The sequence below is a fragment of the Aegilops tauschii genome, chromosome 6, assembly GCF_002575655.3.
Source record: "Aegilops tauschii subsp. strangulata cultivar AL8/78 chromosome 6, Aet v6.0, whole genome shotgun sequence".
Classification (NCBI taxonomy): domain Eukaryota; kingdom Viridiplantae; phylum Streptophyta; class Magnoliopsida; order Poales; family Poaceae; genus Aegilops; species Aegilops tauschii.
The window spans coordinates 349,108,446-349,124,279 of record NC_053040.3 but is presented as its reverse complement, the minus strand read 5'-3'; positions in this window follow the sequence as shown (position 1 = coordinate 349,124,279).

Here is a 15,834-nt window from a genome sequence, read left to right as displayed (position 1 = left end):
CGTAATAAGGAGGCACTTCCTTGCGGATGCCATGGACCCAGCTGTCAGCCTCTCCACGTACAGTACTCTTCCGATGGAAGTCGGTCGTTGACCACATTGACCACGCCGCGCCGAGAGCACCACGGCGGTGGACGACGGCGAGGCCTAGGAAGGGGACGACGCGGAGCCGGGGAAGACGCAACAGTGGAAGCCCGCGCGGAGAGGAGTACTAGGGTTCACCGGTTCGGCTGCGGTGTGAGGCTGCCGTCGCCGCAGAATAAGAGGGGGTGTGGGTGAGTAGAGGGATGCCCTGGCCAGCGGTGGGAGTAGTAGGGGGCGCTGAGGCCTACGCGGCAGCACAGCCGGCCACGGGAGGCGGGAGTAGGCGGTCCCGCCGGCGCTGCTTTGGCGGCTGGAGCAAGAAGATCAGAGATGGAAGAAACATGACGGCCGTTGGATTGACATCCAACGGTTACGTCTGCTAGAATCGTTTGTTGACGTATATAATAACTAAAAAAATCTTGCATACGCGTCAACTAAACAGGCCCACAAGTCAGACCACTCCCTCTTTTTTTTAATAATTTATATATAGCTCATGGCAACTTCTTATGCAATTTATTGCAGTCGTTTTTTTGGTTGGCCAGGGCCAATTTCGCATATTTCTGTGGGTTCCAAACTATTTTTAATACCGAAATGTCGAGCCAGATTTAAAGTACTTTGAAGATATATTTAAATTAGGTTAATGCCCAGTAAAATAGGAATCAGAAAATGTGAAAAAATCAGAAATTATAAAGTAATTGCCAATTTGTCATCTGTTTTTATATTTACAACCCATTTCATATTACTTTCAAGATTTGCAGGCGTCTTGAAAGAGTTGCAGCCCATCAGGGCGTAGAAAAATAAGTAGGACTGGATTGGGTATTCTTCAGAAAAAAGAAACTGGGCTCATTTTCACAAAGAAAAAAATAGCTGGGCTGGTCACATGGTGAACATAAAATATAAGCCTGGGCTAGACGGGCCACAGCCCAGTTCAAACCCTGCTCCGTCTCAACAATACCAAACAAAAAAAATACTGCTCGAGTAGCTACGTCCCAGGTGTCAGCCGATCTTGTGTTGTTCTCTTGTCTATTGACTATATACGCTCACAATGTCGTGGGTCCCAGATGGCAGGAAAACACTAGGAGGAAGCATTTTATTTTTCCATACGCTGACGTGGTGGGCCCCTACTGTCATCCTCTCCACGTACTTCTGTCGAATCCTGTTTTTTGTTGACCATGTTGACAACGCGAGAGGGCGGCGCCGCGGCGAGCGCACCAAAGCGCGCGGAGGACGTCGGCGTTAACGATTTAGGAGACGGTGGGGCGGCGATGCGTGCGCTGAGGCGCAGCCAGCCGTGGGAGGCGGAAGCAAGCGGCCCCGCCGGCGCTGGTTTGGTTTTGGCGGCTGGAGGAAGACAAGACTGAAGAAACACGACGGACTATAAAAGCAACAGGAGTACTTAACAACCTTAACTGAAACCAGTAGGGGCACTTAACAACCAAAGCTGAAAGCAATATGAGTACTTATACAGGTTCAACCGTACAAAGCACGGCTCGAACAGTGCTACTTTCCCTACAGTTAACCAAGGGTGAGGCCGCCAAGCCCCAGGACAAGGCCCAGGCGCCACCCCGCGCATCCACAACCTTCTGAAAGCGGCTTCATCTCGCAACGTGGTCAATAAACAGGATATTCGCTTTAGAGCCATGGAAAAGCATGAACATAATCTTCTGTCCTATTCTCCAAGATGAACGGGCCTTCATTATTTGAGACCACCCATGAATAAGTATCTTTTCACCTCCAAGGGGAATTGAGTAGGTTGACATAAACATCATGTTGTGACCAAGCGCAAGTCTGACCCGACCATGGTCAGGCATCTGTATAGGAACAATAGAACTCGGCAGTTCCTGTTTCAAGAAGATCACAGCTATAAAACTGTGTAATAGCAATAGTTTATGAACAACATATATAACAGAAAACAGCTCGTACCATAAGTTTCTCGACACAGTTGGACCTGTTCAACAAGTGCAGAAGTGGCACACATATCCCACATGGCCTTCCACCATTGAAACGCCCCACAAGGACCTCAAGACGATCAATAAAGTGTAGGAACTTGTGGATGTCGATCCAGTCAACTTCAGTGCCATTAGTAACAGCCGAGTTATTACAGAGTAACAAACGAGCAGACTGCTTAACTCTGAAAAAACCTACACGTGCCACCAATTATAAGAAAATATTAGTTAGAAGTAGCATCTTCGTGAGAGATTAGTTGCTACTTCTAAAGTTAAATTGTCATTAGTTAGACAGAATAGGTGGATTAAGAAGTAATCGAGGCAACAAGCAAGAACCAGATACAAAACTAACATGGATGAACAATTGGAACGATGTCGGGGTGGAAGATCACAGTGAAGATGAGACCAGGTTCTGCTATTTCCATCAACATTCGTGCGCCAACTTTCAGTCTGTAACACTTGAGAAAGTTTATCCAAGTTCGGCCATAAAAAAAGCAGCGATCTTCTTGGTTAATGAACCCAACTCGAAACTTATATCCATGGCTTGTCTTCACTGTGACCATTAAACTAGTGTATTCAGTTATGGCAAGGCCGAGCATCTTGAGTACATGTGTTCTGGCAGAGCAAATAATACACTGCAGGAAAAATAATATGAGAACACAGCATGTTCAAAAAAACCCCACCCTCCCGGATAGAAAAGAGGATTCTAGGAACATACTGTGCGCGTTTCAAAATGCTGTGTTAGGATGAGAAGGAACAAGTGTGGCGTCTCGCTGAGGGCGCAGAAACCTGTAGGGTACTCGCACTTTGGGCACTGCAAATGAAACACACTAGATTCAGTAGGAAGAAAAATGCATGAACGTCTACGACTGCCATCCTAGGATTACCTGCGACCAAGGGACTTGGATTTATCGGGGATGGATGAAGAATTCGTACCTGGTTCTCCATGAGAAAACCCTATGCAATCGCCGAGAGGGGGTTTTCTCTGAACAAGCAGACAAGGGAGAAGGGGATTCAGGCCCAGTGAAATATTGTCGTTTCATCCGTCCAGCTTACTGCTAAAGCTGTAAAGGGGGGTTGTGATTTGACGGCTCATTGGGCATTACTGCGGCGCTACGACCGGGGTGTGTCTACCGTGAAGTTGTGCACTCTAATTTGTGCATATGGCACGTGGACCCCGTTGCCGGTTGCCCCACATATCAGCGAAAGGAAGTAGAAACACAGTAGTAACTAGTTACACATAAATATATTTTTTGACAGAGAGATACTCCCTCTGTAAAGAAATATACAAATCTTTTATATCACAGGCTCATCTTGCCGAGAAATATACTCCCTCTACAACGCACGGGCATTATGGGGGTTCAGCTTTTTTATGGGGGTTCAGCTGAGAATATAATACTCAGATAGGCTCATGGTTCGGGACTTTGGGCCGCAGGCCGACCCTACATGTTTGGGGGCCCATGTGTTCTACCTCAGCGCTTTTCATATTGCAAGCGATCGGTACGGCGCTGGTTTTAGATGCTGTCGCAAGGCGAATACACAAAATTGAATAAAGCACGGCAGCTGTTGGCATGAAATCGAATGACAGTTCCTAACCAGCAATCAGAGTTTCCATTCTATCAACGATATACCATGTGATAAATAATACTGTCGTACTACGTATACACACAGGACACTTGTTTCACCATGCCAGATTATTATATCAAAATCTCTCGGAGGATTGATCAGTTCGGCAGTTGCGTGCTGCTACTGAAGAATTTCAAAGTTGATTTGGACCAGCTCTCCTTGCCGAGAAAGTTCGATTTTGACATCATCCCCTACCGCAAGATATGATTTAGATTTGAACCTTGACCATCCTTTAGCATCAATCATCATGCGACCATCCTTTGTACTTACGGTATATTGAGCAGGTTCATTCACACCAAGGCTGCGCATGGTAAGAGAAACTTGGCCGCGGTCGCCCGGATTGTTGAACGACTCCCTCGTTGCTCTAGGAATTCTCTGTTTGCAAACAAGAAGACATACCCAAACAGTTAGATCAACACACTGAATCATGTGAAACAACATGGAAAGAAAAAAGAACGAAGCACTTGGGCGGCCAATGCTTACCAAGAAGGTGGACATGTCGGTTTTTGTAAGGACTTTAGTATATGAAGTGCGAACTGCAGCCCAGTCTGTTGCCGGTGAAACTGCACGGGCCGGAGCAGATGCAAGTGCAAGTGTTGGTGCAGGTGCCGAAGCCGCTGCTGCTGCCGGAGACGGTGCTCCTTGTAGAGCTGGTGCTGGTGTCGGAGCAGGTGCCGGTGTCGATGCCCGATCCTCCGGTAGATCAGACTGATCCGCTGACACGGTCGGTGCCCAATCCTCAGCTGGATCAGACTGAGCTGCTGCCGCTGTCAGTGCTAGAGCAACTACCGGTGCTCGATCTGTGCGAGACAGCGGCGATCGTGTCTGGTCTGCTATGATCAGCTTTCTAACTTGACTAGGATCCGTGACCGTGATCCAGTTTTTTTCCTCATTTCTTTTAAACGCGAGAAGGACTAATTGTGGCGTTTTTGTTAAACCAAACTGCAGTTCATCATAGGGATTCAGCTTGTACTCAGGCAACAGACTGATCCAATTTTTTCCAGTAATATAAGTGATGGACAGTGCCTTCGTTACTGACACGACATAAGAAGTGAAACCTGCAAAAATAGCCATCGTAGAGCAAACCAAACGGTTTATTCTGTGATGAATGTCACATGGCAAAACCTGCATCGTAAAATTGCAGGAAAAGAAAGAAAACATGACATTAAATCAATAAGATTTAGACAGTAAATCAATAAGATTTACTTGATGTGACACGAGTGAATCCTTACCAGGAAATCACTATGTTGAAGTACTAAACAGAAGATTGATCGTCCAACTACGCGTGGCATGCAGGGGCCCCACCTACTCCCACAAGCAGGACAGTCCAAAGGTCATGACAAACCATATGGACCGAACATCCATGGGACTGGAAATCCTGGTGGGTGCGATAAACCCTGCAATGCATACAGATATTGGAGTGTAACCATAATTGATAAACCGTTCTCACAAAAAATATGATCTGGATACTTCAAAATATACATACTGAATTGAGTGAACAGACATTAACATAGACCGTTCACACACCAAAAGCGGCAATACTAATAAACAATACAGGGTTCACAAACACAAATCAAGTACTGAACAATAGTACTTACTACAGACAAGCAAAGTTGCACTAACTAAACTCTGCAGACTATTTCTTGCCACCGACCTACAGGATGAACCCCGCATAACTGACTAGGCCATGGACTTCGTGTGAGATGTCTACATGCACCATCACCATCTTGTCAACCTTGGAGAACCTAACAGAGTGGTCTTTCCACTCATGAACATGATGATGAAGACAGGCCGCATTAGATTTGTTGGGAAGCTTTACAAGAACCACACCCTTCGTAATTGAAGGCACAACCAGATAATTGTTGTGGTCAAGTACAGCCTCGAGAACACGCCTGACAACAATGCTACAGGAAAACACTAGTTCGGGACACGTGGCGACAAGGACACAGCAGCTGGATAGTTCAGCAGTAGAACTCATCATCAGGTCTTCCAGTTCACACGGCATGACTTTGAGAACTTCATCTCCACCGCGGACCTGGTTCTAATTCAAACAGAAACCATATTTTATTACTACCTCCGTTCAGAAATGAGTGAACAAAGACACTAGAACATGTCTTCAAAGTCATGAGAGCAGAGGGATTACATGCAATATCCATAACACAAGTTACTGAGGCAAATATACCCTCTTAAAAGGTAGCATTGATGTTCATAAAGTACTCCCTCCGTCCCAAAATTCTTGTCTTAGATTTGTCTAGATACGGATGTATCAAGTCACATTTTAGTATTAGATACATCTGTATCTAGACAAATCTAAGACAAGAAATTTGGGACAGAGGGAGTAGTTGAAAGTAATCTATAAGAAATCAGTGTCAACCTCCCGCATGTTTTGGTCAAAAGAGGAATTTAGAACCGTCATTTGGCACACTAAAATCACATGCAAGATCACCCAGAAAGTTGTACTACCAGTACTAGTACTGCGTGTTAGATGAAAAAACACGATCAAGATTGAGAAAAAGATCGTCAACAAGAGACATTACCTGGACATGCTTAATGAGGGATCCCGGAGAGGGGGGCTTGGACAGGGCGATGGCTTTGAGCTTGTCTGCGGTAGTCTCGGCGGGGTGCTTGCGCTTCTTCGTACCATGAGCCTCAACGGTTTTGGCCAGAGCCATAGACATCACGTCGGCCGGTGCTCCGGCTTCGATCCAAGAGAGGAAGCTGAGAGAGAAGAGTGAAAGGAGGAACGAGATGAGGGAGAAGCGAAGCGAGTGGGGGTTTTCTTCAAGAGAGGAAGCTGAGAGAGAAGAGTGAAATGATGGTTGCTTCGTCCGTCCAACTTACTGCTGGAAAGGAGGGGTTTTGTGATTTGACGGCTCATTGGGCATTACTGCGGCGGTTCGATCGGGGTAGTCTACCGTCACTCTACTACGGAGTAATTTAGTGCATGGCTGGTGGACCCAGGTGCTGGCTGTCCCACACGTCGGTGAAAGTGAGTAATTTAGTGCATGGCTGGAGGAGGATCCGCACGGTAGAGCGTGTCCACTGTTTTTCTGAAGAAAAAAATGATTACATCAAGCGTTTCCACTCTTACGACGGAGGAGTGCGAAACACGGCAGCCACTTGAACATACACAGTGCTCCTACTACTAGGCATGTGCGGTGGTTCATACGTCAGTACTACACAATCTTGTTGCTACTGTAGTAAGATATGACGATAACAAATGATGTTGTGCGCATGTCAACTACTCCTATATGTAACATAGTACCGCTTTTTTGACTGTCCGGTCGAGAATGAAAGGTGAGATCAATGTTAACAGAACTAGGTCCACAGCGCACAGAGAGTACGGTGCTACAGTACTCCACGAAACATGAACCATATGAAGCACGAATAGTGTTAGGCAGGGTGTATGAAGGGTGCACGAGATGGGAGCAAAAGTTCCCTTCTCGACCCACTTTTGGGTGTTTGGCAGAGTGCATGAAGGGTGCATGAGTCCACACTAGTAGGTTGACAAAAATACACGAAGAGGAAACAACTATATTGAGATGAGAATGCAACCAAACACACCCACACGCTTTGTGCTACAGTGACTGATCTGCACCGTCTGAGTTTGATCCAACGGTCATGTTGCGCCGAGACATGGACATGCCCATGTAGAGGGCGCCTAAACACCACCGAAGTCCCTCTGCTTCTCGAGGCGCGCGACGTTGGTGATGCAGGGTGCAACCACTCACAGAGCCCGCTCCCGGTCGACGGGAGCCAGCTCGTCAAAGACGGCGTCCAATGGCACGAATGGATTCCGGTGACGGAGCCCTGAAAGGATTCGCCCGGCAACGGCGACGGCAGCCTGCAACCCCTCCTTGTCCAGCTTAGCCCCCACCATCGCGCGGAGACGGCTCAGCTCCTCGGAGATATAGGTGAAGAAGGAGACCAGGTCAGGAAGCTACAGCTCGTTGAAGTCGACCGGGTGGTCGAACTGGTTTAGCCCGACGGCCGGCATCGTCGTGCTGGCACGACGATAGGCATCGCGCAGCCGCAACACGTGCGTGGCAACTTGGTTCACCAAGTGGCTGAGGCGATCCTGGACCTCGTCACGATCGGCCCGCTCGCGCTCCAGCCGGCTCCCCTGACGGCCTATCGTATCTCCTGCTTTCTGCAGCAACGCCGCCGATGCCTCGAGCATCTTTGTGGTGGACGCCTGCCGCTTTTGAAGCTCCGTGAACTCCCGCACATAACGGAGGAGCATGGCACTCCTCTCCTCCTTGAGCTCACGGAGCTCCACGTCCTTGGCCCTGAGCTCCGCATCCTTGGCATGGAGCTCCTATGTCAGGCGCCTCACCTCGGACTCCGTGATCTGCTGCACCGCCATGGCACCAGGTAGAAGCAATGGGGAGAGGAAGCAAAGGGGGCGAAATGGCTGAAAGGCAATGCAATCTACGGGAAGGCGGAGGGAGCGGGAAATCTTTTGGTTTTCACCACGGTAAAACACCAGTCGACGACTTCTCACATCAGGGAGCAGTGGGTTTTTATAGGCAGAGTCATCGTGACTAATTGCTGCCGCGCCTGCTCCTATTAATAAAAAATTAAAAATCCTGCCGCGCCTGCTCCCGTCAATCAAAAAATTAAAAATCCTGCCGCACCCAAACACCAGAGCAACGCCGCGGTGGATATTTAAATTTACCTGCCGGCAAGTAGATAAAAAAGGGGTGAAAAACAAATGTGGCGGCGGCCTAGCTAATCGGTCGAACTAGCTCAACTAGCTAGCCACCGTGCTTCACTGATGTACTCGGCGGGAAAGGTGGTCTTTCGTAATTTGACGACTCATTTACTTGCTTCAGCGCTACGACCGAGGAGGACCCAGAAAACGCGCGGTAGGGCGTCCCACATCAGGAAGAATATATGCGTGCACCACCCGGGAGGACCCCAAAACCACGCGGTAGGGTGTGCCACGTCACGGCACGGAGGAAAAATGTGCGTGTAACAATATACTGTATCAGACGTAGTACCTATGGTTCGACCTCGGGACCCAGCCAGTCGGTCGAAAACACCCCACTAGCCACACAGCTTCATCATGCAAACGTGGCACGGAGGATAGATGTGGTTAGCTCCGTCTCGACCAGCCACAACGTCTCTTGTTCTAGGCGATTCTTCTATTTTCCAAGCTTTTTTAGTTGTAATAACACCACGGCAAGCTAGCGCCGCTCTTCGTGTGTGCCCGTGCAAAGGTTAGACGATGGAGAGAAGAGAGATTGAGATCGCAGACCTGGAACCCACCAGTAAGTGAGACAACGGTCATGCACGTGTTGACGAGGCACTCCCTCTACTCTACTCAACGCAAGTACTGTATAAAATCAAGTTATGGGACAAAGCCAACAACCGTTCATTTTTTCAGGCTATCGACTTACGCTTTGTAGTCCAGGTTGCCAGTTCGAATCTCGTCTTTCAGATTTGTTAGTTTTAGGTCCAAATTTGATTAATGACAAGTGGGACCCCCGTGTGTTGTTCCGATATTTCAGTGTAGGATGGTTTTTTTTGAACAAACACTTTGCGCGGTTAGACAAGTAACGGCACGAGTTACACGTATTTTGCAAGTTTACGAACAAAAATGACAGCGGCATAGAATATCACATCCACCCCGCAGCTTAGATACTATGGTGATACGAGTTTTTACACCGTTGGAAGTGAGATCCAATGGCTTGGGAGTAGTCTTTGTAATTATGCGCAATTTCCAAACTCTCCAAAGGTTTTTTTGCAAATAAAACATTCAGGCCTCGTGTGTGCCGCTGCATCTTCGATCCAACGGCTCCCCGGTGCTCATATTAGGTGCTCCCCGTAGCTTAATTACCCGCTACGGTGATATGAGCATCTAGGTCGTATGATCAGTGATCAGATGGCACATGCGTAGTACTTGTACTTTCTGCGCATTTCCCAAACTCTATCAGCCGTATATTGCAAAAACATTCAAACCTCCTACCGTGGGCCGTTAGATCTCAGTGAACTCGTATCACCATAGAATCTACGGTGCGGGAGCACCTCATACTCTCCGTGCGAGAAAACATAAGGTGCTATCGCAGCTTGGATGCTACGGTGATACGAGCTTGGAGGTCGTTTGATCTGAGATCCAATGGCATCTGAGCAGTCTTTGTGCTTGTAAGCAGTGGCCGAACTCTTTTGGGGCTTTTCTGCAAAAAACCATTCGAACCACCGAGGAGGTGTTGGGTCACAAATCCAACGCCTCTGAAGAGCTTGTATCACCAAAGCATCTAAGGTGTGGTAGCACATGATATTCTTACATACAGGAGAATACGATGTCCTCCTTCATCTTAGATGCTACGGTGATACGAGCTTCGAGGTCGTTGGATAAGGGATCAAAGGGCATCTAAGTAGTTTTTGTAAAAATTGTGTGCAATTCTCAAACTCATCAAGGTTTCCTGCAAAAATATTAAGACACATCATGTGAGCTGCTATATCTCAGATCTACAAGCTCCAAGCAACTTGTATCGGCATATAGCATCTAAGGTATGGGGGCACATGATATTCTCCCGGGGAGGAGGGGCGGGGGGCACACAACCAATCGGTGGTTGGGAGGGTGGGGACAAATATAATCTAAACAACCCTAAACAGAGCTCCACAATTTTATCTAAGGTCGAGGGGTTGACCCCCGACAATAATAGCTCCGCCTAAACACAACATTTGCATGTACTGTAGTACTAGACTTAATATTCATGTTTCAGTTTCATGTTCATTTTAAATATTGAACTGAGGACCATGGATGTCTTACATTTTACTCCCTTCGTTCCTAAATATTAGTCTTTTTAGAGGCTTCAAATGGACTGGCACATACGGATGTATATAGACATATTTTAGAGTCTAGATTCACTCATTTTGCTCCGTATGTAGTCACTTGTTGAACCCTCTAAAAGACTAATATTTAGGAATAGAAGGAGTATTTTTGAATTTGTGTCATACATGCATGGTTTGGAAAAATAGATGCACTATACTTATTGGATTGTTGTTGTGTTCGTGCATGTGTGTCTCTGTGTGTGTGTGTGGTCATATGCTTGATACATACAAAGTTTTCTCACCTCCATATTGTTCATCTTTTAAATTTGAATTTGCATTGGAAAACTTACTAGGGATACCAGCTGACAAATTTAAGTCCCTGAGAATGTGTCTCAGGAGATGGCAGAAGAACATTTCCAAACTGAAAACTCTAATATGTAAGTGCAATAATGTTGTTCTGCTCTTGGATGAGCTTGAGGAATATAGAGCACTTTACAGACATGAATCCAATTTTAGGAAGAAAAGAAGTACCTTCAATGTCTTTATTGGAAGAAAAGATGTACTATCAGATACATAAGAGTGGGTGGTGAGAACACCAAGTTCTTTCATGCAATGGCTACTGAGAGGCATCGAAGGAATTCTATTGCTAGCTTAAAATTGCCTGATGGTACTTTGGTGACTGATCACTCACAAATGGAGGGTATTATATGGAATTGTTTTAAAAACAGAATGGGTTCTTCTAGGGGAATTAACATGGGTTTTGATCTTTCTTCCCTCATTGAACCAGTTGAGGGTTTAGATATTCTCACTAAGCCTTTTGAGAAGGAGGAAATGGACAAGATTGTCAAACATATGCCAGTTGATAAAGCTCCAAGTCCAGATGGTTTTAATGGTATCTTCTTCAAAAGGTGTTGGCACATAATTTCTCAGGATTTTATGATCTGGCCCAGTCTTTCTTTGATGGTACTGCTCATCTGGAAAATATCAATGACTCATATATAACTCTGGTGCCAAAGAAGCCCTCACCTAAAGAGGTGGGTGACTTCAGACCTATGTCTTTAACAGGAGTGGGTCTTAAGTTCCTATCTAAGATGGCCGCCAATAGGTTTCAAGAGGTGATTATGCAGTGTGTTCACAAGAACCAGTATGGTTTCATAAAAAGCAGAACAATCCAGGATTGTATTGGGTGGACCTTTGAGTATTTACACCAGTGCCACCAGTCCAAGAGACCTATTGTGATCCTAAAGTTGGATTTTGAAAAGGCTTTTGATTCCCTTGAGCATGAGGCCATTGTGCAAATATTGAGATATAAGGGCTTTAATGAGAAGTGGATTCTTTGGATGAAGCAACTTCTGTCCACAGGTACCTCATCTGTTCTGCTTAATGGAGTTCCTGGTAGGAAGTTCAGATGTAAGAAGGGTGTCAGACAGGGTGATCCAGTCTCCCCCCTCCTTTTTGTCCTAGCTGCTGATCTCCTGCAGACTGTAATCAATGACATGTTCAGAAGGGGCATTCTTCACTTACCTATACCTTGTCATGACCAGGATTACCCTATGGTTCAGTATGCTGATGACACTCTAATTATCTTGCCTGCTGACAAGGACCAACTTATAGCTCTGAAGGACATGCTCAGGGTCTTCTCTGTGTCCACTGGTCTTGATGTGAACTACCACAAATCCTTTATTATTCCCATCAATGTGGACACTGCTGTCATGACTGAATTAGCTGCTGCTTTTGGATGCCAGATTGGGAAAATGCCATTTACCTACCTTGGGCTACCAGTGGGAACTACAAGGCCTAAAATGGTGGATTTTATGCCATTGGTTGACTGCATGGAGAGGAGAATGACAGCTAGTTCATCTTTCTTAAATCAGGGGGAAAGACTATAGTTTCTAAACTCTGCCTTGTCTTCTATGCCCATTTTCTTCCTTTGCAGTTTGGCTGTCCCTGCTGGAATTCTAAAACAATTGGAGAGAATCCAGAGACAATGCCTCTGGAGGAAGAGTAGGGGTCAGCCTGCCCCTTCACTTGCTGCTTGGGACCTTATTTGCAGGCCAAAAAACAGGGGTGGCCTTGGTATTCTTAATCTTGGTGTTCAGAATGTTGCACTTTTAATCAAACATGCGAATCACTTTCTTAATAAAAAGGATCTCCCTTGGGTGTCTTTAATTTGGGATACCTACTATCATGGTAGAGTACCCCAAGGAACTTCTGATTGTGGCTCTTTCTGGTGGAAGGATATATGCAAGGTCATGCAAAACTTTAGGGAGTGTGCTTGGGTTTAGATTAATGGAGGGGACACTGCCCTCATGTGGTCAGACAACCTGCAGCTTGATGATCAGGTGTCTAGCCTTCAGTTCATATTTCCCAGGCTCTATTCCTATGTTAAGGACCCCTGGATCACTGTTCAAGAGTTCTTCGACTCTCAGGACATTTTCCAACACTTTCACCTTCCTTTGTCCAGCCAGGCTTTTGATGACCTAACCACTCTCCAGTCTCTGTTGGGTGGCCACAATAGAACACCTGGGTCCAAGGATATTTGGTTTTGGAATGGCACTGCCAAGGGTTACTCACCAAAGTTGTTTTACTCACATACTTTTGCATCAGAATCATTCAACCCTTTGACAGCTTGGATCTGGAAGTCCTCCTGTACAATGAAAATCAAAGTCTTTGCTTGGATGCTTATTATGGACAGGTTAAACACCAAGGACATGGTGGACAGGAGACATTGGCATTTGGAGGATGGAGTCAACTGTTTTCTTTGTCCTTTGCAGACTAGGGAAACAAGGGATCATCTGTGCTTTAATTGTAATTTTAGTGTCAGAGTTTGGAACTATCTGCAAATTGATTGGTCATCTGGTCACTCCATGGCTGATTTGGTTATTAATGCTAGCAGGAGTTTTCGGAAGCCCTTCTTCACTGAAGTGGTGTTTATTGCTTGCTGGAATATCTGGATCCTCAGGAACGCTAAGGTCTTCAGGCATGAGAGAGCTGGATTCAATAAATGGAGAAGTGCATTTATCCATGATATTAGCTTAATGCAATATAGAGTGAAAGCTGCCTATAAGGATGATCTTCTCAGATGGATCTCATTTCTGCCACATTGAGGCCAATTTTCTGTAATTTTAACTTGTTTCTTCTCCTTCTCCCCTTAGTTTAGTGTGATTACCTCTTGTAATCCCCCTTATTACTTGTACTTTCTCTCTCTTTATCAATAAAGTTTTCATATGTTGTGGGGGTTTCCCCCACAGTTCCCAGTCAAAAAAAAAAGAAATGTGAAATCCACGTTGAGATCACTATATCACAAACTCACTCTAATTCAACAACTCGTCATAAATCAATTACCACGTTGAGATTAGTATTTGCAAGGAAAATACGGGTATTGTAATACACATAGATTCGTTCGGCAATTTAAAAGGTTCCTTTCATATTCTCGAATGGTAGGACCCAACGGCGTACCAGCCAAACCTTGGCTCGTGTTGATCCTAAAAGAACCGGGCTCGTGTCCTTCGGTGGCGTGCGTGGTACGCACATTAGGCAACCCCAACCAGTTGAGCCTCAATGCTTCAAGTCGAAATATCTGGCAGCCAGAATTCTAGCCCTAGGAAATTCCCCTCATGTCCTCGGTCCATAATGACTACCGATGAACGACAGAGGGATGCTTTAGTAACTAGACAACGTTGCCTACCGTGCCGAGCACGGTTCAATTCCCTCGGTCGCCGCTCGTCAAGGTCACCCGTCAACTGCATTGCCTAGTACTACTACTACTACTACACCAGGATGAGCACAGAATTGAGCCCGTTTGTTCGTGCCAAGTACTTGATTTAATATATCAGGCAATGCACTGGTATGGAGGGATTATCCTTTTACTCTGTAACTTGTCTGAAGTCTAACTAAGCAAAATGTTTGACCAAATCCTTTCTTAAGAAATACAACAGGACAGATGTACGGCTTGAAAATTTATTGCATGATGCAGGTTATGATATTGTTTCGAATCCTGGATCTTAAATTTCAGAAAATCCAAAAGTGAGCATAAATTCTTGAAACTAAGCATGGTCACGTGATATGGCACAAATATTACTTCGTAAGTTTTTTCTTCAATTTGAGACAAGCTGCTTATGACAAGTTGCACAAATGAAGAGCCAAGGTATTTTGGAACAAAGACCTGTCACGTTAAGGTGAACGCTTTCACTATTGAAACCGTGGGCATTTACGTGCCGCCCCGGGTCCCCGCTTCTCATCGGCAGGTGCCGTCCGAGCAAGCGTGTGAGTCGATGGGAGGCGTGCGAGCAGACCGCTGCGCCGGCTGTCAGGGAGGCGTGCGAGCAGACAGCTGTGCAGGCTCACCGGGAGGCGAGCCCTTTGACCAGGCTCCGCCGCCCACCGTCGTCCAAACTGCTCCCACTTTTAATGTCGCCGGCGCCGCAGTTTAAGATCAACCCCGCACTATCCGGTATCGCTACAATCCTCTCTCTTCCTCTCTGATTCTCCTGTCGTCTACCACCAACTAGCCTGACCTAAACGTACGCCATGCCACATCACGATGGTCTGCCCTTAGTGTTCCAGTTTCCTGAGGAAGACACCCAGCTGGAGTCTCAAGAACATAAGGCGCTTTGGGACGAGCTTGAACTGGCCTTGCCGGAAGACGCCACGCCTGTCCCCGCTCCCGTTCCGGCTCCCGTCGCCCCGATTGCGCCAGCGCCCATCCCCGTGGCATTGATGGGATGGGAGCCGCACATTGTCACCGAGCTTGATCCCACAGGGTTCCACGAGGTCCCCGCCGACTTTCACGCGCCCGTGCACCTGCCAGCGCATGCGCCTGCGCCTGCACTGACGCGCATGCCTGTGCCCGTGCACCTGCCAGCGCATGCGCCTGCGCGTGCACTGACGTGCGCGCCCGTGCCGGTGCCCGTGCACACGAATGTCTCCGCCGCGCCGTTGACAGCGCCTGTCCCCGCGCGGGTGCCAGTGCCCCCCTCAGCGTCATGAATGGCCGTCGTCGACCGCTTCCTTGCACCAACGCCAGTCGCCTCCTCCCGCCAGTTGACTCGCTCCGAAGTCCAGAACATTTTGGCCTTCCTTGAAGCTAGGCCAACGTCCAGGAGTACGCCAACAACGGCGCAAGACGCCGCCGTCGCCGTCGGTCAGTGGCCCGACGACACACAGAGCACGGCAGAGGAGCCGCTTCCCACCGCGAGACGCCCCCGCCGCCGCCGCGTAATCTAAATTTGCCATGAAAAACGTTCAGATTGCTATGCTTAAAATCCGAACGTTTATCATTTCCGTTTATTTTATATCGATCGTCGTATAATTTAAAGTCGGAGTCAGACTGAACGAAATGTATGGTTTGATCGATTGAATGTTCTGCTAGAGCCGTATCAAATTAAATATAAAACGTCAT